This window comes from Cetorhinus maximus, chromosome 25, assembly GCF_964194155.1.
Source record: "Cetorhinus maximus chromosome 25, sCetMax3.hap1.1, whole genome shotgun sequence".
Lineage (NCBI taxonomy): Eukaryota > Metazoa > Chordata > Chondrichthyes > Lamniformes > Cetorhinidae > Cetorhinus > Cetorhinus maximus.
This window is the reverse complement of record NC_135903.1, coordinates 40,354,322-40,367,995: the sequence shown is the minus strand read 5'-3', so window position 1 is coordinate 40,367,995 and position 13,674 is coordinate 40,354,322. Positions and strand designations below refer to the sequence as shown.

At 41.3% G+C, this 13,674-nt stretch overlaps 1 protein-coding gene across 2 annotated transcripts in view; it reads right to left on the bottom strand.

Annotated features, from left to right (window-relative positions):
• LOC144668069 (protein TANC2-like) overlaps positions 1-13,674 on the bottom strand; it is a 923,845-nt gene that overhangs the window by 122,726 nt on the left and 787,445 nt on the right. The window lies entirely within an intron of this gene.

The following is a 13,674-nucleotide window of genomic DNA, read 5'->3' as shown; positions in this document are numbered from 1 at the left end:
GCTGGACTGGCAGCAATATACTAATGGGCTTTGCAAAGTAAGTAAGGGCTAAATATGGAACTTTTAAAGGGTTTTTTTTTGAAGGGATGGCGGGGGGTTGATGCTGGATTGGGAAATGGTGCTTAAATAAAAAGTGCCAAAAATGTGTTGGAAATTGTGGAAGCAGGGGTAGCTAAGTGTTAAGGAAATGGATTGAGAGAGTCTGTAAATACCAAAGAGGTGAATCTTACACATACTGACCAAGAAGTAATTATAGTAATCACTATATGAGTAGGGTAAACCCCGACTCTCCCTGGTCAATTATGATATATAAGGAAATCATAATCAAATGGCATTCCTGCTATATAATGGACCTCCCTAAATTTTTTCTCTTAAAGATTAAAAACTTGAGCTTGTTTTACACAGAAAATGGACTGAAGTGATTTACGTTAAATTTTCAAGATTACAAAGTCAAAATGACAAGATTACGTCATTTACTGTGAATGCTTATTCAGTATATCATAGAAGGACACATATAATAAAAGAAAAACATGGGGGAGAATTTTCTCCCTGTCGGGCAGGCCGGTCAGGAGTGGGCGCAGAGCCGATCGCCACCCGCAATTGGCTGCACGCTGCCATTTTACATAGGTAGGCCAATTAAGGCCCGCCCAGCGTGACGCGCACCCGGAAGAGCTCAGCGCTACCTGTGCAGGCGGGGGGAGGAGGGAGAGTCGGGGCAAGAGCACAGAAATCTCCCTGGGGCGCGGAGCTGCCTCAGTGAGATTAATTTCATTATCAAAAATTGAAAAAAAGAATAAATAAAACTATTCAGACATATACCCTCATGTGACATTGTCACATGAGTTGGGACATGTTTATGAATTTTCTTGAAACATTTTATTGAATTAATAAACCTTTCATGAAACCTTATCCCGCCCGTGGATGAAGTTCCATGAAAAATGCGAGGGCCGTCTGGGCTCTTCGCCTGCCCGACAACCTTAAGGTTGGACGGGCAGCCCTGACAATTACTTCAATTAGATTATTAACAGCCTTAACAGGCCTTTGACAGTTCGGCGGGCATGCAGCCGACTCCGGTGCGTGCCCACCGAATTGAAGATCGGAATGACATGCGGTGACATCGGGATGCATGCCCAATGTCACAGCTCGTCATTTTACGCATCGGCGTGCAGGGCCCCCCCCACCCCCACACGCTGAACAGAAGATTCTGGCCATAATTTAAGCCAATAACTCAAATGCTGTGCTTTCATGCTTTTTGTGTATCAACACAAATCATTTGCACAGGCACACCTGTGTCAGTACTTCAATTCTGGTTCATGATACTCTGAAAACAGTCCAATTTTGGAAGGGAGCAATCTACAAGCCAACTCTCTACTAGATGCGTTCACAGCTCAAACCAGCACTGACATCCTGGTGCGTTTAAACACTAGTACACAAAAGTTTACAAATTAGGAGAAAGAAAGTGAATCACATGGAACTTTGGGAAATCTGACAGATTGTAATTTATTCAAGAAATTTAAGACAGCAATAAAATAGACTTGGTTCAGACAACTAAAAACATAAAAAGATACACTTAGTGATACTTATAACTACATTTTCTTCCTGCAACCTGAGAGATTGAAGAGAGAAGTTAAAACTACCAACCAACAAAAATAAAACTAACAGGCAATGAGTGAACATTTTTGATATAAGTCTGCTGTTTGCAATGGCAGAGAAAGAACCAACAGTTTGCCTTAGAGGCTGTGTTTTAACAAAGTGGATCATGACGATGCAGTGCACAAATTTCTGAAAAGTATTGACCAGAATGATACCTGAGTTCCAAGGATTCAATTATGAGGAGAGGTTACATTACCCTAGGGTTGCATTCCCTGGAATTTAGAAGGATTTGACCAAAGCTTTCAAGGCATTGGGAAACTGACTAGGTAGATCGAGAAAAAATTATTTCCAAAGGTAGGAGAGACTGGGGACATAAAATGAGAGCTAAACCTTTCAGGGATGAAATTAGGAGGCGCTTTGACACACAAAGGCTGGTAGAAGTTTAGAACTCTCTTCCACAAACAGTAACTGATACTAGATCAATTGTTAATTTTAGATCAGAGATCACTAGATTTTTGTTATTTATAGGTACTAAGGAATAAGGGGCAAAAGAGTTGGAATTAAGTTGCAGATTGGCCATGACCTCACTGAATGGTGGAGCAAACTCGAGGGGCTAAATGGCCTACTCTTGTTCCTATGTTCTATCCCTGATGCTTACTGTAAGTGTATTTGGAATGTACATGAATATGTACATCTGTGGCACCTGATGTTTTGGAAAGGGTACTCATTTGAACACATCAACCAAAGTAGAACCATGAAGAGGTTGTATAAGGCATTGTGTCTTGCCTGGAAGTATGAACTTCATCCTTTCTAAATGAACAATAATCCTAGATTCTTAACTTTCACTTTGTGTTTTAAAAATTCTCATCAACATCATGGGAGCTTTGAAAGCTTAAGAATCAACATTGTGGGGATAGCAATGATAATGAATTACAAATTATAACTGGCACCTGGAAATATGTAAAAGCAAGTCACACCACGCAACTTGAGTGCTTGCTGTTGCCAATTCATCACCTTAATGATTTATTAACAGAACCAAAAAAACTTCTCTCATTCCAGGACGATTCTAGCGAACCTTTGCTGTACCACCTCCAATGCAAGAGCATTCTTCCTTAAATACAGAGACCAAAACTGCATTCAGTATTCCAGGTGTGGTCTCAACAAAGCCCTGTATAATTGTAGTAAAACTTCTTTATTCTTGTACTGCGACTCCCCTGCAATAAAGGCCTACATGCCATTTCCCTTCCTACTTGCCGTACCTTCATACTAACTTTCTGTACGCACAAGTCCCACTGAACATCAATATTTGCAAGTTGCACACCTATTAAAAAATGTTCTGCTTTTCCATTCTTATGCCCAAAGCGACTAACCTTACAATTCTCCACAGTATAAGATAAGATGTAGGAGCAGAAGTAGGCCATTCGGCCCATTGAGTCTGCCCTGCCATTCAATGAGATCATGGCTGATCTGATAATCCTCAACTCCACTTTCCTGCCTTTTTCCCCATAACTCTTGATTCCCTTACTGATTAAAAATCTGTCTATCTCCGCCTTGAATATACTTAACGACCCAGCCTCTATAGCCCTCTGCGGTAAAGAGTTCCCCAGATTGACTACCCTCTGATTTTGTGATTCATACAAACAGATCCCCCAAATCCCTCTGTGCTGCAGCTTTCTGCACTTTCTTCATTTAAATAATATTCAGCTCCTCTATTCTTCCTGCCAAAGTGCATAACCTCACACCCTCCCACATTATACTCCATCTGCCAAGTTTTTGCCCACTCACTACCACCTTGTTTCCTATTTACTTAACCTATCTGTATCCCTTGGCAGCCTCTGTGCCCTCACAGCTTGCATTCTCACTTAGCTTTGAATCATCAGTGAACTTAGATACATTACCCTCTTTCTCTTCGTATAAGCTGTTAATATAGGTTGTAAATAGCTGATGTGCTGGCACTGATCCTTGCAACGCCCCACCAGTCACAGCCTGCCATTTTGGAAATGCCCCATTTATCCCTAATGTCCATTAGCCAATCCTCTATCCATGCTAATATATTACCCACAACTCCATGAATCCTAATCTTGTGCATTAAACTTTTGTGTGGTACCTTATTGAATGCCTTTTTTGAAATCCAAGTCTACTATATCTACTTGATCCCCTTTATCTACCCTATTAGTTACATTCTTAAAAAATTCTAATAAATTTGTCAAAGATGATTTCCCTTTCATAAAACCATGCTGACTTTGATCACACTATGATTTTCTAAGCACATTGTTAAGACTTCCTTAAAAGTAGATTCCAACACTTTCCCGACGACTAATGTCAGGTTAACCGTAGTTTCTGGTTTTCTCCTTCCCTCCTTTCTTGATTAGCGGTGTTACATCTTCTAACTTCCAATCTGCTGGGATCGTTCCAGAATGTAGGAAATTTTGGAAAATCATAGCCAGTCAATCCACTATCTCTGCAGCTATGTCTTTGATGACCTTAGGGTGTAGGCCCTCAGGTCCTTGGGGGTTTGTCAGGTCTTAGTCCCTTAAATTGCTCTCGTACTTTTTCTCTGTTGATATTAATTACCTTAAGTTCCTCACTCCTTTGAGCCCTAGGCTACCTTTTATTTCTCATATGTTACTTATATCTTCTACTGTGAAGAAACACACAAAATATTTGCTCAATGTCTCGCCATTTCCTCATTCCCCATGATAATTTCTCCTATCTCTGCTTCTAAGGGACTAACGTTTAGTTACTCTCGCTCTCTCTTTTTATATACTTGTAAAAGCTCTTACAACCTGTTTTTATATTCCTGGCTAGTTTACGCTCATATTCTATTTCTTCCTTTTTTATCAATTTTTTTGGTGACTCTGCTGATTTCTAAAACACTCCCAATCTCCACACCTACTACTGTTCTTTGCAACATTATAAGCTTCTTCTTTTTATCTAATACTATCTTAACCTCCTTGGTAAGCCACGATGGATCTTGCTGAGGTTGTGTTTGTCAATGGAATGTATTTTTTTAAAAACATTTTTAATTGTTTCTTTAAACGTTTCCCATTGTTTACTTACCACCATACCCGTTAGTCTATTTACCCAATCAACCTCAGCAGCTCTACTCTTATACCTATGTAACTGGCGTTGTTTAAGTTTAAACACCCGACTGCCAGCTCAGCCCTCTGCTCTGTAACCTGTTAAATGGAAAATTCTTACCCTCAGCTTCAACTCCCTACATGGTTTTGCCTCATCTGTAACATGGACTGAAATGATCAAAATGACAATGTCACTGATTACTTTTCAGCTGCTTTTATGACTACAGCTTTGTCTGTTACGCTGTGAGAAATGTACATCAGACACTATCTGATTAAGCCAAATTATCCAATATTGAATTTGCTAGCTTGATCTTTGTGGGAACAGAAGGGTTACGGAGGTGGAAAAAATAGTAAAACTCAATTCACCTGTGTAAACAAACATTTCACCGAAAATCAGTAGAAAGTATGCGCTGCATTCCTAAAAGCAGTATAAATGCAATAAAATGACCAATAGCCTGTAATTATAAGCTCAGGTATGGGTTTTTATTGCAGACATTCTAATGCTAACAGTGCCAGTGATTACCAAAACACTAACAGAATGGGGATCATTAAGAGAATCTCGAAACTTCTTCTGATCTCACAGGTATCATGGGGGTCAGGGGAGTGGGAACTTTGAAACAGTGTGGAAAAAAAACCACCTGGATGATTCTTATTAAACATTTGGAATGCTAAGCCTCTTTGAGAGTTGTAAAGATGGACAGCAAATGACCAAAGGTTTGTAAATACAGGAAATCTGGACATAGGTAATAAATTGAAGTCTGTAATTACAAGAACTAGGATATAAGTTATAAAGGAAGCCTGTAATTACTAGAAATTAGGTATCGATGAGGCATCAAATTGTGGAAACAAATGAAATATGTGTGTGGGGTCATACAGGCAGTGGGGATGGGGAAATAAGAAAAGATATCAATCATGCAGTGATTGATTTCTCAGGAAAAGGCCCCATCACTGACCCCAGTAACATTATACACAAGGGGACAGTGAGGGTCAATCCTTGATATAAGGGGGCAATTTCCTTTACCTGGCACTGCAGTCACGATAGCGTGGCCAGCTTGTGGAAGAAGATCCCTTCTTCGATCAGTGGTAACTTAGCAAGATTAAGGACACAGACTAAGTGAGAGTCTGTGGGATCATTTGTAACACTGATTTTACAGTAATATTCATTGAGATTTTAATGGAATTCTATGCAACCTAATTTACGTGTAATCCTTAATCTTGTGGCGCATGTTTAATTTTTGAACGCCATACAGGGTAAAACTTAGGGTACTTCAACAAACTCATGAGGGTTAGCATTTACTTCCTTACTGAGTTGAATCTGTAGTTAAGTAAGGCTCAATTTGAGAATACCTTAAAATTTGCTCATCTTACGAATACAATTGTTGAAAGCTCCTCTTTCAATTCCCTTTTGCACGCTTGGGTTTTTGACTCTGGTCTTGTTTAAAAAGCCCATACAACAGGAACTTCAGCTCCATCAGTCCTGCTCCCTGCAGCACCCTCCCGAATAAACCTCTCCACCTCTCTTCACCCTTAAAAACTTTCTCATAGGAATTCTTTTTGACCAAACTGTCAGTCTCCTATCTGAGTCTAGGGGAAGGTAGTAGCATTGTGGTATTGTCACTGGACTAATATTCCAAAGACCCAGGCTAATGCTCTGAGGACCTGGGTTCATATCCCACCACAGCAGATAGTGAAATTTTAATTCAATAACAATTCAAAAACCTGGAATTAAAAGCCTAATGATGAAACCATTGTCGATTGTCTGGGTCACTAATGCCCTTTAGGGAAGGAAATCTGCTGTCCTAACCTAGTCTGGCCTACATGTGACTCCAGACCCCCTCCCCACCCCCCACCCCGGAAATGTGGTTGACTCTTAAATGCCTCTGAACAAGGGCAATAAATGCTGGCCTAGCTGGTCGACGCCCACATCCCATGAATAAAAAAAATGCTTCCATTCAGACATTTTAATGTTAAAGGTGCTAGAGAAATGGAAGCTTCTGGTGGTACTCTTACTGATCTCTATTTCAGACTTCAAAAGAGAGGAAATGATTGGCTTTTCTATCAGACCTTTCACAACTTCAGAACATCCTGGGCTTTATAACCCATTAAGCAACTTTGAAGTGTAGTCACTGCTGTAATGTAGAGAAACATAGCAGCAAATATGCAATCAGCAAGGTCCCACAGACAGCAATGAAACACATGAGCGCGTTTGTTTTTTTTGGTGTGTTGAGTAAGTGATAAACATTGGCCAGGATACCAGGAAAATTTGCATGGGATCTTTTATATCTACATGAGGTGGCAGATTGTGCCTCAATCTAATATCTCAGCTGAAAGATGGCACCACTTACAGTGCAGCACTCCCTCAGTACTGCACTGCCAGTCTAGATTATGTGCTCAAGTCTCTGGAGTGGGACTTGAACTCATGATCTATGAATTTGAGTCAATAGTGGTACTCGAGGCAAAAATTAACACTTGAGCATTAAATATCATTATTTTCTCTCTGACTTTAGTTCTGGCTCTCAGTGCTCTTTCTCTCTCTCTCTGGTATGGGTCTCATGTTCTCTCTCTGTTTTCCAATGGGCTCTCATTATGTTCTCTCTCATTCTGTTTCTCTCTAGCACTGGTTCTCATTGCATACTCGTTCCAACCTTTGCTGCTCACACCCTCTAGATGAGTGTACTGACACCAAACTACTTTCTGAAATTTGACTCCCCACTTCAGTTCCAATTTCCACAACTTTGATTTTTCCTATTCATACTAATTCTAGACTATATAATACTTGTCATGCTAGGTTATGATATATTATTTAAGCAGTATTTAAAAATAATTAAACAGTCTTATATCCAGCAAGTTCCATGCTGAGCTTACAAGAAAGTATTACTTTTATAAGAATTAGAACTATTTATTTTGCAAACGGAAAAGTTTATGTTATGGTTCAAAACCTTGTTAAATGCAGCTGACACCAAAGGAACTGAAACCTGAAGATGTTTCATGTCAGTTGCCTTCACATTGCTAATGCTTGAAGACAACCTGCCAATAAAATTAAACATGAATCTTACAGTATCTGAACTGCTATACATTTGGATACATTCCAAGCAATTCCTGAAATCTGAAGCAAGTACAGGAAACGTGATCCAGGTCACCCTAGCCAATACTACACTTTGAATAATAACTCTTTTTAGATATCACTGCTGTTCAGGCATATTCTAGAATCAGTGATATATGGGTCAAACAGTGTACTCCCTCTAGCTCATATATACCTTGGCCTGGACATTTTCTATGGTGGGCGAGCTGGGTGGGAGCGGACGGGCACGGAGCCGATCACCGCCCGCCACAATTTTTTGCAGGTGGGCCAATTAAGGTCGGCCCAGCGTAATACGCAGCAGGTAGTGCTCAGGGCTACCTGTGCAGGCAGGAGGAGGGGGGACAGTTGGGGCCAGTGCTCTTTCACGCGAAAGAGCGCAGCAAACTCTATGAGGCACAGAGCCGCCCTCAGGGAGATTGAATGGGTATGAAAATAATTGGAGAATCGGTTTAAAAATTTATTCAAACATGTCCCTTCATGTGACTGTGTCACATGAGTTGGGACATGTTTGTAAAGGTGGGAATATTTATTTATTTTATAACAGCTTCAGGAAACCTCATCCCACCCGTGGATGAGGTTTCTTGAAAAACACGAAGGCCCCTTGGGCTTTTTGCCTGCCCGCCAACCTTAAGGTTGGGCGGGCAGAGTCCTTAAGCACTTTAGAAATTATTAAGTAATTTCTCAATGGCCTTAATAGGCCCTTAACATTTCGGAGGATGCGCAGCCAACTCCAGCGCGTACCTGCCGAACGAAATATCGCGATGACGTCGGGACGCATGACATCATCGCACATCATTTTACGCGTCGGCGTGTCGGGCCTGCCCCTGCATGCCAACCGGAAGATTCTGCCCCTTGTTTTCCTGACATTGTTTGGGAGCAACTGCAACCTCTTGCCACTGTCATGAAATCACAGCTGTTTATTTTTTGAAAAATGATTTTAAAAACCTTCCACTGAAATTCTGGAATTTGAAATGAGGCAGAACAAAGTGTATTAAAATATGAGGCCCCGCCTTCCAAGGCGAAGATGAAAAAAATCAAACAAGACACCCTCACATCCAAAGAAGAGACATTTCAGGTTACCTATAGACATCAAAACCCAACACTAAGGAAGATATTAAAAATGCAAAGTGCTGGACTTTAATCAACTGTAATCCTATCAAGACAATGGGGAACTGCTAGCCACTCAGGATATACAACCAACAGATAATCAACCCCTGTGTGGAGGATGAAAGCACCCTACCTTCTGTCGGTTTCTACTAGCTTGAAATACGCCAAAGGTTTCTGAGACGAAGCATCAAAGTGTGATTACTTGTTCTACAACAACGACTACAGCAGAGATGGTAATCAAATCTACAGCAGGGCTTTAAGAATTGGGTTTGCCAAGCAGAAGCAGAGGAACCTGGAGAAGCTGCTAATGGAGCAGTGAGGAATCTCTCTCTCTCTCTCTCTCAAATTAAGTAAAGCCCTATCTCTACATTCTAAAAATCCAGCTCAAGAGATGGTGAATGTCCATTGGAATGAACCACAGGAGAATCTTGTCAATTTCTGGAAGAGGGTTTACAGATTTAAAAAGAGGAATTTGTCTCCAGCAAACGCAGTTACATGGGCTTAACTCAACTCCGGGATTTTAAAGGAAACAGCTAATTTAAAACAGCCACAACAATATATGCCTCAGGGACATACTAAGGACTTAACTGTATATTCTTTTAGCTTTTTATTTGGACTCTAATTTTCCTTACTACTTTTACCTGCATGTATGTGTAACATTGTGTCCTTTATTATTTTTCTCTCAGGTTTAGTAGCTGATAAACTTGTTGTTTCTTTGACTCAAGAAAACCTCGTGATTGGTTCCTTACTGTTCACTGCATAGATAGTAAAATCTATTTGGATTTGGAAAAGGCATCCAATAGGGGGAAAATAAATTTAAAAACCTTTGTTGTGACCAACCAAGGTGGCTGAAGGCTGTTCAGCTCTAGTGTCAATGCTCAATAAGAGCCTTGTTCCACCCCTCTTCATCTAACCTTATCAGCATAGGTAAAAGTTTAAAGCATCCTCATCATGTGACTGCTTAGCTCCCATTCAGACCCTGCAGCACAACACTGCCATGGGAGGGAATTTGCAGGCAATCTAAAAGACATACACATACGATATCAACACTGTTACACTGGAAGCTTTGGTCTGAATATCTGACTTAGATATTGATATTTGGCTTGTTTTTGCTACTATCATAGGAAGAAGTATATTTTCCTATTCCTTCCTCCCACATGTACTTATCTAGCTTCCTTTTAAAAACATCTATGCTACTTGTTTTGAAAAACAATTTTCCCACCAAAATAAGGAAAGTATATAGGATTTTGGCTGAGTTTGCTCGGGAGTTGATGAGTCCCATTGTTGGCATCAGAGCGGAGGTTGATCTCCAAGTCAATGGCCGGTGGGACCCAGGGCCAGCCTTTTACCACTAGCGGCCAATTAAAAGGCCGCTGATGGGGCTATCATCCAATTGAGGATAGTGGCCTGCCTCCGAGAGCTGCAGGCCCTATTAGAGGGCCTCCGCATCATCACAGTTAGAGTTGGCCACTGCTGAGGCTACAGGGTGAAGGAGAGGGCGCCTCCATGATGAGGTACCATCGAGGAGGAGGTAAGTTTTGTTGAGCAAGCTGGGCCCCAGGGATTGGGTTGGGGGAGACATATTCCAGTGTATTAAGACAGCGTCTTAGCTGTGGGGAGGGCCTTTTTGTGGCCACAGAGCAGCCATAAAAGGAGGGCCCTCCTCCTCCAGTAACCAACTGGGAGATCCTCAGGGTTTACCTGATAAAATCCCCACTTTGCAGCAACTCCTCCTGATGCTGGTAAATTGCCGGCAGATGTGGGAGTTGGTCCTCAATTGGGTACTTAAATGGCTTAACTGGGCGTCCGGCAAACAGCTGTGCCACTTGTAATATGCCGTGGCGATGGGAAGACATTGGGCTCCTCTCCTGACACATCCCTCACCATTTTACCAGCCCTCCCACCTCCCAAAACACTTCCAAAGGGCTGCATAATTCGGCCCTATGCCTTATTTGTAATTATTGCATTTCAAACCTTACAATTTAATTGCTTGCATTTGTTTATTTTAAATAAGGGTTAATCTCTGGAGTATACATTTTATTCATATACAAAATATTTTGTGTCCATTCATTTTCTAAAAATTACATAGGCCAACAAACTGAATGTTGCTACTCCAGGACATTACTCTCTGGTTCCCCTGAAGTCCCATATACACCACCCACCCCAGCTTTCATGGAAGTCCCATTGCATTTTCTGACTTTAACGTTAAAGCCCTGAATTAACATAACCTACCTTGAGGGAACACCCACTCTATAGCTCACCTGTATCCACTGGTTTCAATGAAGAGTAAAATCAGACAGGGTAAAATGGCTTCCAACCTGAACCTGTCCTGTTTCTGTTGGGATGGGTGCTTAAAGTTGGAACTAAACAATTTTTTTCTTAGGTCCTCAGAACTGTGGAGGGTTTATTCCTCCCTCCCACAAAAGCTTTTGATCAACCTGACCTTTCATTTTCCATCCGTACACGCCTGTTTGAAAAGTTGGCCAACAGCTGCAAAAAAAGTGACACCGACCAAAACTCAACTCAAACTGACAACTCAAAAGAATTCTGAATATAGGAGTCTGACACATAATTACAAGCAGAGCAATGCAGCATGCATTTAACTTATGCCACATGTACACCCAACAAATAATCACTTGTATGGTTGGAAAAGAATAAAACAGATGAAAAATATGAAAGTGGGGGAATGCTAATAAAATTACTCAGAAATCACACACGGAAACAGGTCATGTGGCCCGTGTTGTTTGCTGAAAGCGCAACTTTTTTCTCCACAGTCCAGGTACATGTCTTTTAACGTAGCGTTTTGGGGCTCCGCCACTGTAAATCTGTCTTCTGAGCCAAAAATAAGTTACCTTGCAAGGCTTGCAAACAATTTAAAATTGAAGAAAAAGTCCAAAACTCCATTCCGTCTACTAGAATTTCACCCGTATCACGTTGTTTTCCACCATTCTTAATTTGATTCTTACCAAATATAAAGTATCTGAATAAAAAGGGGAAACGAGAAGTAGCCAGCACGGAATTCAAAAGACACGAACTGCGCATGACAAATCACATTAAATTATCTGAGAAGGAAACGGATACGGTAATGGGGGGAATACACATGCCAACATTAGAAAACCTTTGACACCATGCTGCACAGGAGACTGCCAGATAAGATGAAGGGGGAAAGGAATTGCAGGGGGTGGGTGAGATAGCAAGTGGGATTTAAAAAATGGTAACAAGGTAGAAATCAGAGAACTGGAGATCAGGACGGTTTTTTCAGTGTTGAAATTAGGTAGGAATGTCCCACATGATTCAGTTCTGGAATCACTTCTGTTCACTGTGTATATCAATAACTTGGATATGGGCAGAGAGACTGGTGTTGAAAAGATACAAAGAGCAGCAAAAGGTAAAAAAAAAAATACATAAGAAGAGCTACAAAGAGGGGATATGAAAAGAAAGTTGCAGGGGGCATCAACAAGTAAGAAGGTGGTGGTCAGGGGGAATGTGGGGCATTTGAGAACTGAAAACAAGGATTTTGTCAATGACTATAAGGAAATTACAGACTTTGAATAATTACTTAGCATCAGTATTTACAGTAGGCGAATAGCTCAGCACGTTAAAAATCCCAAGGAAATTAGTATTGAATCAGGAACAGGGACACACCAAAATTAACGTGAGCAAAATAACAGTCATGAAGAAAATAATGGCCGGAGTTTTCCAGCCCTTCTTGCCGGTGGGATCGTCTGGTCCGGCTGATGTGAGCTGAGATTTCAATGGCTCGTTCAATGTACTGTCTTTCTTTGTTAGTCCTCCCAAAATGCATCACCTCACACTTTTCAGGATTAAATTCCATTTGCCACTGTTCTGCCCATGTGACCAGCCTGTCTGTATCGTCCTGTAGACTAAGGCTTTCCTCCTCGTTATTTATCACACCACCAATTTTTGTGTCATCTGCGAACTTAATGATTATACCTCTTACATTCATGTCTAGATCATTAATGTACATTACAAACAGCAAGGGGCTCAGCACCAAACCCTGCGGTACACCACTGAACACAGGCTTCCAGACTCAAAAACAACCTTTGACCACCACCCTTTGCCTCCTGCCACTAAGCCAATTTTGGATCCAATTTGCCAAACTGTGCTGGATCCCATGGGCTCTTACCTTCTTGACCAGTCTACCATGTGCGACCTTGTCAAAGCCTTAGTGAAATCCATGTAGACAACATCAACTGCACTACCCTCATCTACATACCTAGTCATCTTCTCAAAAAATTCAATCAAATTTGTTAGACATGACCTCCCCCTAACAAAGCCACACTGACTATCCTTGATTAATCCTTGCCTCTCCAAGTGAAGGTTAATTCTGTCCCTCAGAATTTTTTCCAAAAGTTTCCCTACCACTGATGTTAGACTCACTGGCCTATAGTTCCCTGGCTTATCCCTACCACCCTTCTTGAATAATGGTACCACATTAGCTGTCCTCCAGTACCTCTCCTGTGACCAGAGAGGTTTTGAAAATTAATGTCAGGGCCCTTGCAATCTCCTCCCTTGCCTCCCACAGCAGCCTACATCTCATCTGAGCCTGGGGATTTTTCCACTTTTAAGCCTGCTAAAACCATTAATACCTCCTCCCTCTCAGTGCTAATTTGTTCAAGCATATCACAGTCCTCCTCCCTGATTTCTATACTTACATCATCCTTCTCTATAGTGAATACAGATGCAAAGTACTCATTTAAAACCACACCTATGTCTTCCGGCTCCTCACATAAATTGCCACTTTGGTCCCTAATGGGCCCTATTCTTTGCCTGGTTACCCTCTTGCCCCTA